Source organism: Mauremys reevesii, linkage group 14, assembly GCF_016161935.1.
Source record: "Mauremys reevesii isolate NIE-2019 linkage group 14, ASM1616193v1, whole genome shotgun sequence".
NCBI classification, from domain to species: domain Eukaryota; kingdom Metazoa; phylum Chordata; order Testudines; family Geoemydidae; genus Mauremys; species Mauremys reevesii.
In genome coordinates, this window is record NC_052636.1 from 37,486,263 (window position 1) to 37,507,477 (window position 21,215).

Sequence of the window (21,215 nt, forward strand, 5' to 3'; positions counted from 1 at the left end):
ACAGCCCACTTCATCGGATGCATGCAGTTAAAAATACAGTAGGAAGATATATATACACACAGAGAACATGAAAAAAATGGGTGTTGCCATACACACTATAACGAGAGTGATCAGTTAACGTGAGCTGTTATCAGCAGGAGAAAAACCCCTGATGTTGGGAGGGGAACAGGAGAAAGGACAAAAGAAGCAAGAGACGAAGAGAAAGGAGGGAGGGAGGGATGGAGGAAACAAAAAGGACAAACCCCAATGTCCCCAGTGATTCTAAGGGACAAAATCCCAAGTGTGCAATAAAATTCTGCCTCCTTAAGCTCGTGTTTTCCATCTCTAGAATTCAACTGTCACCAGATGGATCAGACTGAACAGGTTTCAAACCTCCAGGAGGCTCTTACCTTCTAAACAGGGACGGCTGTTTTCTAGTAAAATCACTAAAAGGGAAGGAGAAAACTCGAAAGAGGTTCCTCCTGGCGCTCACGTCCGTGAACCCGAATACTCTCTCAGTCCTCAGAGAGAGACCTGGAGAAGGAGACTTGCTGCAGCAAAGCCACAGGGGTCTCTGAGGTTTCCCTGGCCCCTCGCCCCTGTCCTGCCTGGCTGATGTCAGCATCTCTCTGTGAGGTCACCACCACCCCACCAATAGTCTTTGACCAATAGTCTGAGGTCCTGCCAAAGGCCTTTGTGATGTCACTGCCACACCCCTCCCTCGCTGTGCTAATGTCCTGCCCCTGGCCAGGCACTTTGCAGGTTTGAGCTACTCCCTGGGGATCACCCCACTCAAGGAGCGTTCGTTCTAGGCAGCAAGCCGGCTAGACAGGGAAACATCAGACGCTGCTCCCAATGCTACACTCAGTTTTTCAGAAATTAGTCGACTTTATGGCCAGAAGAGACCATTAGGGCATCTAATCTGACCCCCTGCATATCACAGGCCTCCTGTATGACACAATAGCTACTTTTGGGGCAAACACATTCCAGAAAGGCATCTAGTCTTCATGAAATGACATCAGGAGATGGAGAATCCACCACTTTCCTTGGTAGCTTGTTCCTGTGATGAATCATCCTCACTGTTGAATATTTGTGCCTTAGTTGTAATATGAATTTGTCTCTTTTCATCTTCCAGCCATTGGGTCTTGTTATGCCTTTCTCTGCTCGATTCAAGAGCCCTTTAATACCCAATCTTTTCTCTCCATTAAGACACTTCAACACTTCAATGAAGTCACCTTTCAATCTTCTTTTGATAAGCTAAACAGGTTGAGCTCTTTCAATAGCTCACTAGAAGGCATTTTTCTCCAGCCCTCAGAACATTTGGTGGCTCTTTGCTGCCCCAGCTCCAATTTCACAACATCTTTTTCAAATGAGGACACCAAAATTGGAGGCAGTATTCCAGTATCAGTCTCACTGATGCCGTGTCAGCTCCTGTGATGTTATTGACATAATCTGTAACTGTATAGATCACCATTGCGACCACTGTTCTATATTTGCAGCCAATATTGTAGAAAGGTTGTCGTGTAAGGGATCTATGGAGAGGTTCTGATTGGCTGATTATAATGATGCTATCTCTAGATGTGTATCATTTTGTAGTTGACGTTATTAATATTGGCTCTATGCTGCCTGTATTTCAAACTTGTGCTCTGCTTCCGGGGAACACCCCGGACAAGTTGGTGTCAGTTCTGCCTAGCCTGCTTGATGGCCCATTAAGGACCATCAGCTCTACAATCGACCCATTGAGAGAAGGCAGATACGCCTTGTGACTCAGCAAGCTATGCAGGGACCTGCCTATGGAGAGAACTCTAAGGTTTTTCTGTCCCAAGTGCTGGAGAGAGTGTCCTTGGGACAAAGAAAGCAAAGACCACATGGCAAGAGACTATAAAAGGCTGATGCCTCATCTCCATCTTGTCTTCAGTCCTGCTTCATACCTCTGGAGGGACTTTGCTACAAACTGAAGCTCTGTACAAAGGACTGAATGACCCATCCCAGCTTTGAACAGACTCCAGAGACTTGATTTGAACCTGCAGTTTATTCCATCACCGCTACAAGCCTGAACCAAGAACTTTGCCATTACTGGATGTGAAAGGTTAAAATCCATGTGCATTTTATATAACAACCTGGTCTATCGATTGTGCCACCTCTTTTCCAGACCCAAAGTCCAGAGTATGGTCAAGGACCAGAAGCCTAGCAAATAGTGATCAGCTAAGAAAGCTGGATAAACAGAAAGCCTTGCTTGCTAAGATAGGCCTGGTCAGCAAATTGCCAGGTGTTGGAGCTAAGAACTAAATCATTGTGTCTTATTCAGAGTTGCAGATTGAGCAAAAAATCCCTGTTCCTATTGTGTTAGTCTCTTCTGTAGGGAGACATTTTTCCCACAGAGCGAACCTTGAGTTTATGAAAAGTTGGCACGTCAGTATAAGATATGGCATCCTTCCACCTCCCTTCCCAGGGACCAATCCTGCTGTTAGACACCCAAAAACAATCTTTATTGCCATATACTTTCACTGTTTCTTTGATTTAACCCCTAGGAATGTACCTGTTGGACAATCAAAGGAGTTGCTCCATTCCTATGGACCTCAAATCAGAATTCAACATATATATTTTATACTAATAACATATCAAAGTATTAATGAAATGTTAACTTGCTAACTTGAGACCATGGGTGGAGACATTATGTGACCTGTTAACCATTGGCTACTGTGCTATCTTGTCTTGCTGCAAAACCTATCCTGGGGTGTGGAACTGCCTAGCCTGTCACTTTCCCCCGCCCGTGGAAAATCTATATATTCTATTGTAATTAATTAATTAACAGTGTCTCTGAGCCTAATAAGCCCACTCCACCATCACTGTGTGTAATAAACTCCTATTCTTGACCTCTACACAGTGGAGATTTGTGTCCTTCACAGACACCTGCTGAAGAAAGAGGAGATTCAGCATCCAGCTTGGCTGAATGTGTCTCCTCTCCCCACAGCTTGGTTATTTTTGAGGAAATGGAGAAGACTGCCTTTGCCTAGCTGTACATCGCTTGCAAAAGAAACAGGTCTTTTTGGTGACAAGTGTTGAAAGGAGCCATTAGACAAACGTGGAGACAGGAAAAACGTCCCCTAACTGAACTGGCATCTCTGGATGCTGAAGTCACAACACAAAGTGCTAAACACTATATGAGAACGGGTGGTGTCAGAAGAGTCTCTACCAAAACCTTTCCCACCAGCAGGGGCATCTATGTGCACAGAACTCCTGGTAGCGTGATGGCTGCAGGCAGTGGAGAACTCCATTTTGGCATCTCTTTGTCAGTGAACATCTGCAGTGGCTGCTTAAAGGTCTCTGGATAGTGATCTTTGGGAAGAGCTGGCTGAAGTGTCTTCCTAGTAACCAGGAGATCCTGGCTTGGCCTGACAGTTCTTCCTTGCAAGTCTTGAGGGAAATGGGGAATGTCTGTAGTTTGGAATTTGCAGGTGTTGTCCTGGACCATCAAATGGAACAGTTGCAAGTATTTTCTTGAGGCAGGCACCATAGCTTAGCTGGCTTAAAGCACCTGTCTAGTAAACAGGAGATCCTGGGTTCAACTCCTAGTGGTGCTTTGTTCTATGGCTTTCGTCTGCTCTGCTAACATTTTCCTGTGTCTTTCCGGGAAACAGAAGAGACCTCCCTTGTTATCCAAGTAATTGCTTGCTAAGGAAAAGGTTTCTTTGGAGAGAAACATTGGAAAGAATCAAATCACAAGCATGGAGTTGATGAAAAGGTTGCTGTGACTGACATTAGCGTGGTGGTTGCTTCAACTACAATTGCTGCAACACAAGAGCCTGCGCCACACGTCCTTGTGATTCACTGGGGATGTCTGCACACAGATGTCATGTCATCTTCCTTTTGATTGTCACTGATGAAAAATGGAGCAGCTGGGAGAAAAGTCCCAGAAGCACCTGCCAGGTAACGTGGAGGTTAGAGATGCAGCACCCAGTGGTGCCTTGCCAAATGTGTCCACTCCTCCCACCTTTTGGTCAATCTTTTGAGGAAACAGAGAAGACTGCCTCTGCCTTGCAATGCAAATGCTTCCAAAAGAAACCGGTCGTTGGAAGGAGGCACCTAAGAACCGTGGAGACAAGGAAAAGGTCACCGTAACTCAACTTGCATCCATGGCTCTTGAAGCCACAACGCAGAGCACTAAGCACTGTACGACCACAGCTGGGGACAGAAGGGTCTTTTCCAAAGGCATTTTCCACTTGCAGGGTCCTCTCTGTGCGCAGAATTCCTGATAGTTTGATGTCTGCAGGCCCTGGAGATCACTATTTTGGCATCTCTTTCACTGTTCCAGTGAACATCTGCTGTGGTTGCTGAAAGTCTGTGATGGGATCTATGGGATGCAACCTGAACAGTGGGACCCCTGAGCCCTGTGTACCACTGCCTGGGCTCCCTCTCACACGGTGATGCTGTGAATCTCTGGCAGATATTGCACTTACACAGACATCCACAGGTAGGGACACATCCAACTATTACATGAATGCTTCTCCCAGCCACTCATAACACTAATGATAGAGAGCGTCCCGCCAATTCCCCCAGCTCCGCAGCCTTGCGCCCCTGGACCATACCATCTTTCCTTAATCAGAAGCCTGATCAGTGTGAGTTTATTACGCAGGGTCCACCCTTCCCTCACTATGAATAGTACATGAACCAGCCTTGTAATGGAGCTGCGATTTCCCAAGAACTTCAAGCAAAATACACCAGTTTCATAAAACAGATTTATTAACTACAGAAAGATGGAGTTTTAAGGATTATAAGTGGTAGGCATAAAAGAGCAAAGTAAGTTACCATGGAAATTAAAGATAAATTCACAATCTAAACTTTACACCTGATTACACTAGGCCGTAGTTAGGTTATGCACACAGGACGGCTTAATGCTCGAGCTGCAGTGCATGCTGGGCAGGCTTAAGGCCGGGCTCCCCATGGCAGGAGAGAAGACGACTCGGCCCCTGGAGGGGCAGGCTGGGGCTTCCTGGATCCCATTTGCTCACAGCCAGCGCCCTGCCCCCACTCCCAAGTCATTAATGGCTCCCCCAGGTCAGCCAGAATGGAGCAGCGGTTTTCACTGCACCAAGTCCACTTACGGCTTACAGGCAACTCCCAGACCCACCATCTCGGCCAGAAAGGAGCCCACTCAGCCTCGCCATTGCTGCTTTTCCTTCCCCCCAGAACCCCGCTTCTCCTGGGCTGCAAGTAGCCATCCCTGGGAAGCCAAGAGGCAGGCACAGGATTCTGCCTCCCAGCAGCCAACCGCACCTCCCCCGGCTTTGCAGAACGAATGGTGATGCTCTACTAACCCCACGTAGCCGCACTGAGGCGCTTAACTTCTGCCCTGCCTTTCTCAGCTCGACTTTCCTCTTTTGCCCCATTCCTGCCTCACTTCCTCCTTTGGCAAGTCACGCAGAGGAGGCCAGCAGGAAGAGCCGGCCTCCACCGGCCAACCTCCAACAGCAGAGGAGGCCAAGCCACAAGCCTCCAAAAGGTGATACGCCGCACTCCTCTAGGTTCTCCAGCCTGACGCCAAGGTGCTTTCTCCACTGCTGTCAGCACCCTCTGTCATGCAGGGGTTGGAGTTATCCCATGGACAGGCCAATAGGAGGAGGAGGAGCGTCTTCCTGAACAGCAAGGGGATCTGGGAAAAGGAAGCCAGCATGTTTCTGCCTGGTTTTGAACCAGGGACCATTCACGTATTAAGAAACTCCACCTGCTTGGGTGTTGCTCACCCTGGCACAGACCGATGGACAAACCTGGAGAAAGTGGTGGCAGCCCTTCAATAGGTCAGCTGGCAGAGCAGAGCACTGGAGCGGGCACTCAGGAAGTCGTCCTTACGTCGTCCTTGTGACTCCAGCTTGAGGGAGAGCTGCTTTTTCTTCCCCTTGCTGAGAAAGAGCAAGAGAAGAATGAAAGGTCAGGTGGGCCAACTCGGTGCAGAAGCCCATGCTGTCTTTTCCTGCTGCATAGCCTGAAATGAGGGACTCGTGGCAGTTAAAGGCACTGCTGCACTTTCAGAAAACATCCCACCCGTGCACAAAGGGGGACAGAAGAGCCTGTTAGTCTAGCACGCTCCCAACTGAACTACTTCAGCAGCTGCTCAGTTTCTTTTTGGCCTCCTGCTTTTCTGTCTGGGATGTTGTTGTCAGGTGTGGCACAGAAAAAGGACGTCATTGCAAGCGGCCCATGAAGACAAGATTCACTTTTGCCTTCCTTGCTCGGCTTTACTTGCTTCCTCGCCCTATTCCTGCCTTAGTTCCTGGGTTACCTGAAGGCGACGGGGGGCCAGCAGTACCAGGAGGAAGTTGGGCAGCTAGACCCTGGTGGCAAAAGTCCTGCCGCCACTTGCCACCCCACTCTCTTCTCCCAGCGTCACATATTGGCCACCAGGGACTTGGGGCCCAGCAGTGCAATGGAAGGCAGTGGACAGAGTCACCCTCGCCTTGAAGCTCCAGCTCATTAAACCACATCTTCAGTCGCTGATGGCCAATGAGAGACCGACATCGCTTGCTATTTTAGCACTTGGAAATGCCATTGGTCAGTCATTGGATCTCTGTAATGCTGTTACAGAACAAATGAACATAGAATCTCAGTGTGACATACTATACCTTTGGGGGAGCGTGCTGTAACCCCCATAATCCTCATTTTCATATCATCGTGATCTTACATATAGCGCATGACTTGTAAGGTATCAGGGAAAGGATATGATCTGCTGAAAGTCATTTCTCTACCCATAGATGTAGACCATTCATGCATATGAAGTTATGAGAATTGTGCAGTGTGGTTGTCACTGTGCTGCAAGGTGGGGGAGTCAGCCAAATATTAGCTCCCCAGTGGCAACAGCAAGGAAAGTAACCAACACCCGGACAGGGTGTCAAACAACCCATCGACAGCCATTGCCCAGCAAGGGAGCTACAATACAATGACTCACCTGCATGAGGACACCCCAGGGGAATTGCTCAGACTTGCTTGGAGAGACGCAGTGATGCTCACCTGACTCTGAAGGGGGGAGGGAGGGCAAAGCCATGAGGGAAGAAAGGACATGATAAAAGGAGAGACATTTGCCAGGCTTTATCTCTCTCTGCCACCTACATCTACAGACACCCCCACACCAAGCAACTGAAGCGCTGATGAAAGGGGAGAGCCTGGCTGAAAAGCCACCAGCCAGCCTGTGGTGAGAAGCATCTGTGTTTGGAAGGGTACTGAAAGGGTTAAGATCAGCTTAGAATTAAAAGCAATGAGGAGTCCGGTGGCACCTTAAGGACTAACAGATTTATTTGGGCATAAGCGTTCATGGGTAAAAAGCCCACTTCTTCAGATGCATGGAGTGAAAATTGCAGATAGAAGCATAAATATAGATTGGAACATGAAGAGATGGGAGTTACCGTACAAGGGGAGAACCAGTGTTGAAGGCTAATTCAGTCAGGGTGGATGTGGTCCTCTCCCCATAATTGATGGGGAGGTGTCAATACCAAGAGAGGGAAAATTGCTTTTGTCCTGAGCCAGCTACTCCCAGTCCTTATTCAAGCTCAAATTAATGGGGTTAAGTTTGCAAATCAATTGTAACTCTGCAATTTCTCTTTGAAGTCTGTTTTTGAAGTTCTTTTGAATGGCTACTTTGAATTGTTGGGTGTAAATGTGCTATTGACTATACAAGTCCCATATGGTCTCATGATCTGGATTCCTGGTTTTTTTACCCACGTGGCCTGGGTTCAATTCCCAGTGTGGGAACAATGCAGAGCTTTTGCTCAGAGGGGAGGCAGGAAATGAAAGGAATGGGAAGGGATCCTGCCAGCAGGGGAGTTGGACAGTGTTGGGAGGGGACCCCAGAAGTGGGGGGTGGGGCAGTGGTCTGGGGGGAGATGAGGGAAGGATCCCAGCTCTGTGGGAAGTTGACATTCTGGAGAGCACAGGCCTGGCATGGGGGGTGGGAAGAGTGAGTGTGTCCCTCTAAACTCACCACCAGCAGACTTGGAAGAATTACGTATTTGTTGGTAAATGTCAATTTCTGTGTAAACACACGACCCAATGGCAAAATCTTTCCATCGATAATCATCAAACCTAACAGATGGGCAAAGTAAGAAACATGCTGCTTGAGAACTTATCCTATTCCAATCCTCTAGGGTTCCCTTTTGCCTTAGGCACCACCACGTGGGCATTTCATATCCCTCCTCATTTTCACACAGACACACAATTTCCTTTGCACAGATCCATGAACAGCAAAACCTCCCTGTGTCTCTTGTCTGAGCCAGGGCATTCGATTCCACTGAAACCTTCTCTCCTGCAATGGCAATGGTCAGACAGAGAGGATGCGTCCACCATCCCCCTGGCAGTGAGATATTCACTCTCCTCTTCATGCTGCTGTTGTTATTCCATGAGTCATCAAGGATGGAATAAACAGCTGAGTTTCTCCAGGATGAGGAAAGAAAGGAGCCACCAACGGCCTCAAAAATCTCAGTGCCCAGAGAAAACCTGCCTCTGTTATTGGACTCCCAGAGGTGCTGGCAATACAACGGGAAAAGGGACTGTCTGAATTGCCAAGGCAGGGAATGAACAATCTACAGCAACATCATTAACCACAAACACACTCTAATCATGCTCCAGCCAGTAGGGAAATGGGCAGGAACTCTGGCTGTTCAGCCATGGCCACACGTACAGAGCTGCACAGCAGTGAGTGCGCTGGGGAAGCTGGTCTGAGCAAACAATTTGTAATGACCCTTCAGTGAGAACAGAACCAGAGTGTAGAAAGGCCCCTGTGTTAAGTGGTTGTGGCTGAGGCCTTAGGTAGCTGGGCTAACAAACCATGGGTGTCTTTCTGTGAAGGTCTGATCCTTGCCAGCTAGGCAAGGCTGGTGTGTGGTGTCTCCATGGCTGTACTTCCAGGGTCTGCTCACAACAGTGCCACAGGGAGCCAAGCCTAGACATATTCAGAGGCTAAGGCCAGGTCAATGTTTCAAACAGTGAGTCTATGCTGCTGCAGCTCAGTAATGGAGATGCTCTGTGCCAGGGTTTCTCAAACGTCCTTTCACTGCAACCTCCTTCTGCCAAAATAACTTAATAAGTAGCCCTGGAAAGAGGGACCAAGCCCCTCCACTCAGGGAGTGCTAAAGACTGAGCCCCAGTGGGGGGAGGGCAAAACCAAAGCCTGAGAGATTCAGCCCTGGGTGGAGGGGCTCAGACTTTTGGCTTCAGCCCCAGGACCCAACAAGTCTAATGCCAGCCCTGGTGACCCCATTTAAACAGGGTCACAACCCACTTTAGTCCTGACCCACAGCTTGAGAACCACTGCTCCATGCTGTGGGGAGAGAGTTTTCCTGGTGGTGTAGTCAATCCACTGCACCAGGAGGTGGCATCTCTGCCAGGGGGAGAAGCTATATCCGTGGGTGTGCTAGCTGTGGTGTTTACCACATTTAAGAAGTTTAATCAAACCCCATTTTTAAAACCACCTGTGGTCTGGGAATGGCAAAGGAGCTTGATGAAGCAGGGTCTGTCCTTCAAAGTCCTGGAGATCATGATTCCATACTCCTGTTGTAATGGGGGTACAGCTCAGGGGTAGAGTGTTTGATTGCAGACCAAGTGATCCTTTGTTCAAACCCAGGTGCCCTCTTAAAGAAAAACATTTTCATTTCCATTCTCCATTATGTACAGGAGCTCCACCATACGAGGATGCTTGAAATGAATGTGAACACTCAACATTTCACTGTTTGAAATACACAAATTTGAAATACAGACAGCATAGAGCCAATATTCATAATGTCAACTACAAAAATGATACACATCTAGAGATAGCATCATTATAATCAGCCAATCAGAACCTCTCCATTACACGACCACTTCTCTGTAATATTGGCTGCAAATATAGAACAGCGGTCACAACGGTGATCTATACAGTTACAGATTATGTCAATAAAGTCATAGGAGGTGACACGGCATCAGTGAGACTGATAGTGGAATAGCCTCCAGTTTTGGTGTCCTCATTTGAAAAAGAGGTTGTGAAATTGGAGCTGGGGCAGCAAAGATCCACCAAATGTTCTGAGGACTGGAAAAAATACCTTCTAGTGAGCTATTGAAAGAGCTCAACCTGTTTAGCTGATCAAAAGAAGATTGAAAGGTGACTTCATTGAAGTGCCTTAATGGAGAGAAAGGATTGGGTATTAAAGGGCTCTTGAATCGAGCAGATAAAGGCCTAACAAGAGCCAATGGCTGGAAGGTGAAAAGAGACAAATTCATATTACAACTAAGGCACAAAAATTCAACAGTGAGGATGATTCACCACAGGAACAAACTACCAAGGAAAGTGGTGGATTCGCCATCTCTTTATGTCATTTAATGAAGACTAGATGCCTTTCTGGAATGTGTTTGCCCCCAAAGTAGCTCTTGTGTCATACAGGAGGCCTGTGATATGCAGGGGGTCAGATTAGATGCTCTAATGGTCTCTTCTGGCCATAAAGTCGACTAATTTCTGAAAAACTGAGTGTAGCATTGGGAGCAGCGTCTGATGTTTCCCTGTCTAGCCGGCTTACTGCCGAGAACGAACGCTCCTTGAGTGGGGTGATCCACAGGGAGTAGCTCAAACCTCCACAGTGCCTGGCCAGGGGCAGGACATTGGCACAGCAAGGGAGGGGTGTGGCAGTGACATCACAAAGGCCTTTTGCAGGACCTCAGCCTATTGGTCCAAGGTGGTGGGGAGGTGGTGACCTCACAGAGAGATGCTGACATCAGCCAGGCAGGACAGGGGCGAGGGGCCAGGGAGACCTCAGAGACCCCTGTGGCTTTGCTTCAGCAAGTCTCCTTCTCCAGGTCTCTCTCTGAGGACTGAGAGAGTATTCGGGTTCACGGACGTGAGTGCCAGGAGGAACCTCTTTTGAGTTTCCTCCTTCCCTTTTAGTGATTTTAATAGAAAACAGCCGTCCCTGTTTAGAAGGTAAGAGCCTCCACGAGGTTTGAAACCTGTTCAGTCTGATCCATCTGGTGAGAGTTGAATTCTAGGCACGTAAAACATGAGCTTAAGGAGGCAGAATTTTATTCCACACCTCAGATTTTGTCCCTTAGAATCAGTGGGGACATTGGGGTTTGTCGTTTTTGTTTCACCTTTTCCTCCATTCATCCCTCCCTCCTTTCTCTTCTTCCCTTGCTTCTTTTGTCCTTTCTCCTGTTCCCCTCTCAACACCAGGAGAGGGGTGTGTGTGTGTGTGTTTTGGGGGAGCGCTCTGCAGCTCCCACTGTGGGAGGTCCACCCAAAAATGTAGGGCTGAACTAGTGCTCGGGCAGTGATCCCCACCAGTTACCTGGGCCATCCTTTGGGCTCGCTGGTGAGAACCCTCAGCCTCCCGTCCTCAGTCTCTACCCTGATTGGCTGAGCAGGGGGTTATTGACAGGGAGGAGACTCAGGTCCTTGTTGTTCTTTTTTAAGACCAAGGAAATAAGTCAGAACCAGTTCTATGTTTGATGAATTTTGCTGCTTCTCTGCATTAATGGTCTCTGAGCAATTCACAGTTCTCTTTAACGTTGCAGTTCTCCTCAAATACTTGCTGAATAATTACTGTCACTGTTGTTGGTCTGGAGCTCATCAGAGCACTTTATTCAGGTCATTCACTGTCTGAAATTCAAGATCCAATGGTAAGTTTGAAAATCAGGGCTCTTGGGTTCTATTCCCAACTCCGCCACTGTCTGGGTGTGTGACCTAAGACAAGTCACTTCTCCTTTCTCAGCCTTAGCTTCTCCCTCTTTCAAGTAGGGATAATAATGATCCGCTCATACCTACCTCATGGTGCGTGGAGGCAGGGCCGGCTCTAGGTTTTTTGCCGTTCCAAGCAAAAAATATTTTGGCTGCCCCCACCCTCAGCCCTGGGGTCCCCCGCCAGAGGAGCCTGCTAACTGAGCCCTAGGTTCCCCCCACCCCCACAGCCCCCTGCCACCCCAGCCCTGGGCTCTCCCCCCCGCCCCCCTGTTCCAACAACATAGGTTTGTTCCCAGTCCGCCCAGGCTGAGCTGCTCCCGTTTATACTCTGTCTCCAGTCGGAGCATGCCCAGAGAGGGTGAGGGGGTGTGGCCCCTTCAGCCCACATGGCGCAGTTAACCCTAGCAGTGCCAGGTCAGGGTTGATACACCTCATCCCAGACAGCATTTCCCAAATTTGGGGATTAGCTAGGAGATCTCTTCAGGAGTAACCTCCTGTAGGGACTGGGTCACAAATACCTTGGGAACCAAATACCTGGGCGTTTTCCTAGTTCCGAATCACTTGCTGTGGAATTCTATCCCTGGATCATCTGAGACAATATTGACTTAAACAACTGAACTACCCTGTGACCATGTGCACTTACTTTGGTCAGTTGCACCCATTTGGGGTCTGCTGCTGTTCACCTTTTCAGAGTGGAGATTTAAACATACGACTGATTCTTTGATAATATGTCCAACAGCTTGGAGTATTCTCTCCTGTTGACTGAACTGCATTTGAATTTTCTCCATGTCATCATGCAGGGATAGGGGGAAAAACAAACCTGAAGTAAAAGAAATGGTAATTTGTCTGAAATTTCCCAAAAACTCTGAGCTACATTCTGTCAAACAAAACTAACATGCAGTTATATGACCAAGGAGCCTTCATGAAAGATAGAAAACCCATATCACAGAGAGGTAGAAGACACTTTCATTTTAATTTAAAGTGAAATTCCAGACTAGGTTACATCTGATGTCTCAGAATCAGGATGAGAGATTCTCCCATGATCCACTGAAACCTGCTTCACCCAGCGCTTTCTCATGCATCCGACGAAGCGGGTATTCACCCACGAAAGCTCATGCTCCAAAAGTCTGATAGTCTATAAGGTGCCACAGGATTCTTTGCTGCTTTTACAGATCCAGACTAACACAGCTCCAGCTCTGATACCTTTCTCATTAGTGTTATTTACAGGAGTTTTAGCACCTTCATAAGGGGAGAAAAAACAGCCGACCTTCCCAGAAGCAGCTTTGCCATTGAGGGAAAAGGGGATTTGAACGGTGCTTGGGATCCATTTGAAATCCCCTTCCAAGTCTGACACTTTCATCTCCTGCCAGACTGATTCTGATTTAGGATCAAAGACGTGTACAAGCACCATTCCCAAGCATGGACAGCCAAGAACATGACCCCACCAGACACGTTGGGAAGCGAAGGAATACGAAGGGGTGAACTGTGCATGGCTCAGGCACAAGGTAACAGTTCTGGGGTGATGGGGAAGGATGGAATGTCTGAGTCGCCCCATCTCCTTCCAGTGTCACAGAGCCTAAAATGACCCTTATTTCCCTGACACTGCTCCAGCTCTTCATCATATTTAAATATATTTTAAATGAGAAAAAAAGTCAACAAAATAACTGCTGTTCTGCACAATCCAGGGTAATGTGAGAACAACTGGGAATGAGGAAATCTCTCCTCAAAGAGGAACTTGACGTCTCTAACAGTAACTTTGCACTGGGAGGAGGAGTACAAATGTGAATCTCCAGGTTTGTTTAGAAAAGGAAATGTGATGATGGTTAGCTCAGACAGGAGGAAATGTGCAAGATAACTCCACCGACTATCCATGGCCCATGTCTTTAGTGCAAGAGTAGTTCTCTTTTTACATCAGGAAAGTGAACTCAAGCTAGCTAACTCCATGACAACCACAGTGATGAGACCCAGGTAGATTTTATCTCAACGTAGCTGGTTGAAGACACCCCCCATCTCCCCCACCTGGGGTGATGACATTCCTGGTAGAAAGGACACACGCTCCAATGACTCGCAGGACAATGGAGTTGATACAAAGGACCACAGGATCCACCCCAAAGACAGGCGAGCTTCAAAAGTGGGCAACTCATGTGTGGGAGCTGAGGAACTACAATGTGCAAAAGATGCAAACAGCCTTAACACTCACTACCTGGGAACTGTCAAAAGAATTAAAGAAAAAAATCTCCTGACAGCTCTAGAGAAGGTTTTTATGAAGCTTATCTCCTTTACGGATTCTCTGATGTTTAGAAAGGCCTGAGCTACGAGTGAAGCTTTTCCCACACTCGCAGCATTCATATGGTCTCTCTCCGGTGTGGACTCTGTAATGTGTAACAAGGGTTGAGCGCCGAGAGAAGCTTTTCCCGCACTCACTGCATTCATAGGGTTTCTCTCCTGTGTGGACTCTCTGGTGAGAGATAAGAGAGAAGAGGTGAGTGAAACTTTTCCCGCACTCACTGCATGCATAGGGTCTCTCTCCTGTGTGGATCCTCTGATGCATAGTAAGGTTTGAGCTCCGAGAGAAGCTTTTTCCACACTCGCAACATTTGTAGGGTCGCTCTCCTGTGTGCGTTGTCTGATGAGAGATAAGGGCTGATCTCTGAGTGAAGCTTTTCCCGCACTCACAGCATTCATAAGGTCTTTCTCCTCTGTGTATTCGCTGATGCCTACTAAGGGCTGAGGTACGATTGAAGCTTTTCCCACACTCACAGCATTTGTAGGGTCTCTCTTTCGTGTGGATTATCTCATGTCGAATAAGGGTTGAGCGGTAGTGGAAGTTTTTCCCACACTCACTACATGTATTCTCTTGCTTTTCCGTGAGGATTTTCTCCTGGGACATAGTTTCCTTGAGGTCCCTGACAATTAATGGGTTCATCCACTCTCTCCTCGGAGTGGTTTCCCTGCTCTCTCTCTGGTCTGGGGTAATTTTCACCAGCTTTTCCCTGCTCATGGGGGCTGGACACATTCCCTTTGGATCTTCGCAGTAATTCCCCATTTGCTTCGGCAAGCTCAGCATCTTCCTGGTGAGGATTCTGCTCCTCGCTCTCCCTCACCACCCCATCACCTGTTAGAAGAGAGGAGAAATCTCAGAACTGGGGATGGAAAGGCAGAGAACAAACCCAAGTAAGTGCTGGAGAGACAGAAAATAAAAATCAGGGACTGAACTCCCCCTAACTCTTCCCCACAGGGGACAGTGGAGGGGATCAATTCTGCTCCCCACCCAGGATCGGCCTTTATGGGGGGCCGTACGGGTGCCCCACCCAAGGGGGTGCCGGGCGCAGGGTTTGGATTCCCACCTGACCTGCTGCCGAGAGGCTCGCTGGGCTGATGAAAGCGGCACAGGGAGCAGATAAGCAGCAGCGTGGGGGAGTGGGAGAGACCTGAGCTGCAGGGGGCAGCTGGACCACCAGCGTCAGAGTCAGGTGACTGCTCCGGAGCAGAGGGGCCCCTCTCCGCCCTGCTCCACGTGTGCAGCTGCTGCTGATCCTGTCCCCCCAACCCCCCACCCTCCGTTCACCCCGGGAATCGCCCCGTCCACCCCCGACTGGGAGCATCCTCCTGACTGCTCTGCAGGGGGGAGGTGCTGATTGATGGCAGGGTGATCCCCTCCCCCCCATCCGGGTACCCGATTTCCACTGAGCTGGGGTGACGGGACAGGGGGAATCTGCATGTGCTGCTGCCTCTCTGGGGCCAAAGCTGCCGGCAGCTGCTTGTGACTGAACAAGCCTAGTTCAGGCTCCTGAACCTGAGAACTTTCTTAAAGAGACGGCGCGCTCACTCACTCAGGCACATACTACCTTCACACACACACACACACACACACAGGCTCCCTGCATCCAGGTCACTTCCCCACCTGGGCTGTGCTGAGACCTAAGGAGCAGCTGCTCTCCTGCCCTCCCCTTACTCAGCCTGCAGGGAAAGTGACCTGGGTGCAGGAAGCCCTGACATCGCTCCTTGCTCCCCTCTCCCAGCCCCCCAGGGCTGTGTGGGGCGGGGAAGCAGCAGTCCAGTGGGGGAGCAAGCAGCAGTGCCAGCTGCTTTGTGCATCCAGGTCAGGTTCCCCACTTGGGTGCAGGAGGGGTGTGCCGGGGTTAGAGGCAAAGGGGGCACAGTGCAGGGGTTGAGGGCACAGGAGAGTGGTGCAGGGGGTAGCAGTGAAGAGCTGCATAGAACCATAAAATATCAGGGTTGGAAGGGACCTCAGGATGTATCTAGTCTACCCTCCTGCTCAAAGTAGGACCAATTCCCAACTAAATCATCCCAGCCAGGGCTTTGTCAAGCCTGACCTTAAAAACCTCTAAGGAAGGAGATTCCACCACCTCCCTAGGTAACCCATTCCAGTGCTTCACCACCCTCCTAGTGAAATAGTTTTTCCTAGTATCCAACCTAGACCTCCCCCACTGCAACTTGAGGTCATTACTCCTTGTTCTGTCATCTGGTACCATTGAGAACAGTCTAGATCCATCCTCTTTGGAACCCTCCTTCAGGCACTTGAAAGCAGCAATCAAATCCCCCCTCAGTCTTCTCTTCTGCAGACTAAACAATCCCAGTTCCCTCAGCCTCTCCTCATAAGTCATGTGCTCCAGCCCACTAATCATTTTTCGTTGCCCTCTGCTGGACTCTTTCCAATTTTTCCACATCCTTCTTGTAGTGTGGGGCCCAAAACTGGATACAGTACTCCAGATGAGGCCTCACCAATGTCGAATAGAGGGGAACGATCACGTCTCTCGATCTGCTGGCAATGCCCCTATTTATACAGCCCAAAATGCCGTTAGCCTTCTTGGCAACAAGGGCAACTGCTGACTCATATCCAGCTTCTCATCCACTGTAACCCCCAGGTCCTTTTCTGCAGAACTGCTTCCTAGCCATTCGGTCCCTAGTCTGTAACAGTGAATGGGATTCTTCTGTCTTAAGTGCTGGACTCTGCACTTGTCCTTGTTGAACCTCATCAGGTTTCTTTTGGCCCAATCCTCTAATTTGTCTAGGTCCCTCTGTATCCTATCCCTACCCTCTAGCATATCAACCACTCCTCCCAGTTTAGTGTCATCTGCAAACTTGCTGAGAGTGCAGTCCACGCCATCCTCCAGATCATTAATGATTGCGGCACAGGAGCGGAGTGCAAGGGCTGGGGTGAAGGGGGCACAGTGCAGGGGTTAGGGGCTCAGGAGGGGGCAGGTGTTGGGGTGCACGACGGGGGCAGAGGTTAGGAATGAAGGGGTGTAGGGATTAGGGGTGCAGGAGGGGGAGCAGGCATTTGGGGCAAAGGGACACAGTGCAGAGGTTGGGGGGGAAGGGACCGTGGGTTGCCTAAGGAGCCCATGGGAGCCTGGGGCACCAAAATGCAAGTTTGCCCAGGGTGCCATTTCCCCACGCCCGGCCCTGCCCACATCCCATCCAAACACTCAGTAGGAAGGGAGGGAGCTCCAGCCAAGGTGTCAATCATCATGTGTAGGAAGCCAGGAGTGAGAGCTGCGGGGACTGTCCTGAGCTCACAGAGTCTGTGTGGGGAATCCCAGCGAGTTCTCTCAGGCACTTACAGTTTCTGGGTTGGTTTAATGTTTCCTCACCTGTGCAGGGACTTCCCAGGATCTCGCTTTCCACTGAACCAGGGAGATCCAGGACCCACGGCTCTTCCCCTCGTTCCAGCTGGAAGATCACAGAGGGTTGGGAAACTGGAAACCCTGCTCAAGGGAAAGAAAACAAAGGAGATCAGGGGAATTCATAGGCCATCTATCATCATAAAAAACATTCTATTAGTTTAACCCCAGTCCATTTTAAACAATAAAATCGCAGGGCCAGCTCCCCAGGTGCTCAAAGGTGCAGAACACTCTGCTTAGGAGGGATTTAACTATCCCCATCTTTGCTGGGAACACACACAGCCAGACACTCATTATCAAAGAGGCTCCTAAAAAACAGAGACTGGAACTGCATTTCCCAGAAAGTGAAGACTCCAGACAGAGGGCAAGTGTCCCTGGCACTGCTTCTTGCTGACAGACAGGTCCAGAGCCAAAGAGAGAGTCCAGGGGAAGCTGGGAACAAGAAGCATGGGCTGGGGGGTTCAGTGGAGTAAGGACTAGGAAGGGCAGGGATATCACTGAAGGCAGAATCTCAGCAGCATTAGATGTCAGGAAAGCACATCCTGCGGCATTAGGGAACCTAGCGAGTCAGGTATAAAGGGAGGGAGCATAAAAAACACTGTGTGGAGAAAGCTGGCAAATTAGATGGTGTAGTTCAAGAGCCACAGACCAATTCTTCTGCCAAAGGAGAATGTGAAAAATAAGAATCAGGCCATGTGACTTCAGGAGGGACAAATTCGAAGATCCAAAGAACATGCAGAGAAGAGAGACGGCGGCTCTTGCAGGTGGGGATGGAAAAGGAAGAGTCTCCGTGGTTCATGGAGCCAATTAGTTCATCTTATCATTCATTGATCATTGTTATGGTGATCTCATATGTTATTTCAGATGTAGTCACTGTGTACGCAATAGATTTAAGTTGTAGGTATAGACAGAAGACAGACAGGTAGAGCCCTGCATGGATACAAAATTTATATCCGCATCCGATCTGCGATCCACAAAAATGGCCCATGGATATCTGCAGATTTTCAGGGTTCTAGGAACAAAATTTGTACCTGCAGCCGATCCACAAAAGAGGTCTGAATTCTCCACCAGGAGACATGATCAAAGCAAAGGGCTAAGGCAATGAATCCTAAAATCTTCTAATATAGGCTGGAAGGGACCTCAAGAAGTCATCTACTCCATTCCCATCGCCCTGCGGCAGGATCAGGTGTAAATATGCCAGAAGTTTGTCTGACCTGTTCTTAAAACCCTCCTGGGACAAGAATTCCACAACCTCTATTTGTAATCCATTCCAGCACTTCCCTATCCTTATCGCTGGAAAGGTTTTTGTATTACCCACCCTCAACCTCCCTTGCAGCAGATCAAGCCAATTACTTCTCCTCCTACCTTCAGTGGACGTGACGAACAGTTAATCACTGCTCTCTTATAACAACCCTTGACATATTTGAAGACTGTTCTCAGTTCCCCACTCACTCTTTTCTCAAAATTAAACATGCCCAGTTCTTTCAACCTTCCCTCATAAGTCATGTTCGAGGACCAGGAGGGCGCTTTTTCCTTCTGAATGGAGATGCGCAAGGTGAGGTCAGAGAAAAGGATGTTGGAGTAACTGAGACAGGAGAGGATGACTAAGAGCTCTAGCTGCGTGGATGGATATGAAAGGCCAATTGTTAAGGATGTTACGCAAAAAGAAAATGCCAGGTGTAGGCACAGCCTGGATAGGAGGCCCCAGAGGGAGCTCCGTGTGCACAGTTATGGGCCTGAGTGACAGGCAGCACAATGGTGCTTTCTGCAGCGGTAGAGAAAGAAGGTGGGGGGAGGGCTTGGGGGAAATATTAAGAGCTTTGCTTCAGCTGTTGATCTTTAGCTGATGGCTGGACATCAGTGAGGAGAGGAGAGAGAGAGAGAGAGGGGCTGAGATTTCAGTTGTGACAGAAGGAGGCAGGCCAGGAGCAGAGAGGCAGAACTGGGAGTTAGGAGCACAGAGATGGTAGTTGAATGTGTGTGTGCGGATGAGATTACCCAGAAATAAGGTGCAGAGGAAGAAAAGAAGAGGCCCAAGGACAGAGCCCCGTGGAACCCAAACAGAAGGCTGGAACGGGGGTCAGCCGGCTCATTCTAAAGACACTCTAATGCAGCAACTGGAGGAGGAGAAGGATGTGACTCATCATGGACCTCTTGACGCCACCTGGCAGAGGGCACAGGGTGCCTAATGTTTTTCTGGGATCCCATGGACCAGGCACACACATATTCGTTCACCCAAAGGTGGCGTGTCAGGTGTCTGTCGAGGAACTAGTTAGGTAGGTTTTAGGTAGCTCTTAAAAGCTTTGCCAGTCCAGCTCTATTGTTGAAGGTTGTGAAAACATGCACACACACATGCGCACACACGCACACCATCCAACATGGCTCTGCTGGCCAAAGCTCAATTACAGACACAGCTATAGCGGCAAAAGCATCCATTTTTTAAAACAGGAAACTAAATGCTCATAAGCTACATTAATGCAGAGTTAAGGTTGCCCAGTGCTGTCTCCTGCCTTGCACCATATGGACGGTGAGTAAACTTAAACCTCTGCAGACCAGGAAATGAAAAGTTAATGTAAACTTTCCCCCAACCCTTAACCCTGTAGCTGGCCAGAACCAGTGAGAATGGTTCTGCATGGGCCGTGCAAAGGTTACTCAGACAGGACTTCAGTATTCAATGCAATGCAGCAGGGTTGAAATTCTATGGTCTGTGTGATATAAAGCGTCCAGAGATGATGACTTAATAGTCATATCTGGCTAAAAAATATGAAACATATAATCGATCCGAGGAAAGACTAAGACATTGTCTGCTGTGCTCACAGGTAGGAATCCCACATTTATCTGCATGCCTCCAGCTGTGTGCACTGGGCCAGCTGTAGCTGTGACTTGCTGATGGAGGGATGGGTTGGAGCAGCTGGGCAGAGCTGTGCCTGTGCTATGCAGAGGGTGCATGTGAAACTTGGGGCAACTCTGCCTCATTTCCATGCTGAGTGTTGTAGGCTTTGTCAGCAAAGGTGCCCAAGGGTGTGTTCTTGCCATGGGGTTGTCAGCACCCTGGTGGCGTATGTTCGAGTGATCTGTGGGGCTTAGTGAGGGGTAAGTGAAGGCAGTGACTCAAAGGATAACTCAGGTTGAGGGCAAGGGGTAGTAACACTGTACAAGTCTCAGATGGCCTGTGTGCAGGAGGTTCAGTACTGGAGAGCAGGCCAGGGGAGGAAGCTGCTGTTTGCTATGATGGAGTTGAACCCGAATATTATCTTAGCAAAGAGAAGAGCATATTAGACATTCTGCTGTACTGCTCTGTTCCCAGAGCGCTCTGCAACAGGGGAGGAGAGGGCTAGTGTGGGTGTCTCTGGCATGTTGGGGTGATGCTGAAACAGGGCAGAGCAGAGGTGGCACTGGGGAGTGGCATGAACCTTAACTCTGCATTTCTCCTTCTAAAAACCGAGGAACAGGAATCCTTACCCAGCGAGGTCACATTCTCACAGTTCTCCTCCATGACGGCTCTGCAGAGGCTCTCTGAGTGGGGTCCAGCAGAGCCCCTCTTCCCTGGTGAAATACACAGCCACCTCCTTGAAGGTCACTGGCCCCTGAAGAGCAAGAGCCCAAAACTCAGGACCTGCTGCCCCACTCACAGCCCCACTATTCATGGAGGAAAGGAGCCAATCAAATGGAAGCTCTGAGAGAGTCAGCAGAGTCCTATCCCCACACTGCTGAGAGCAGCCAGGAGACATCTGGGTGAGGATGAAGTGAGAGCCCTTGTCTCTCCCAGCAGATCCACCACAGACCTACTAGCCAGAGGCTGATACAGGAGATGGAGCCCCAGTAGGGTCCAGGCACAGCCCCATGGTAGGGAACCCAACACCCTCCCCACTGCCAGCAGCTGGATGTGAGGGGCT

At 49.2% G+C, this 21,215-nt stretch overlaps 1 protein-coding gene and 1 non-coding gene across 2 annotated transcripts in view; both read left to right on the forward strand.

Annotated features, from left to right (window-relative positions):
- Window positions 1-21,215, forward strand: part of LOC120381700 (zinc finger protein 850-like) — a gene marked incomplete at both ends in the record, with an annotated part of 483,140 nt that overhangs the window by 116,454 nt on the left and 345,471 nt on the right. The gene's annotated exons all lie outside the window — the stretch shown is intronic.
- Window positions 3,489-3,563, forward strand: TRNAT-AGU. The gene has a single exon. It is a non-coding gene; the product is annotated as a tRNA-Thr (tRNA).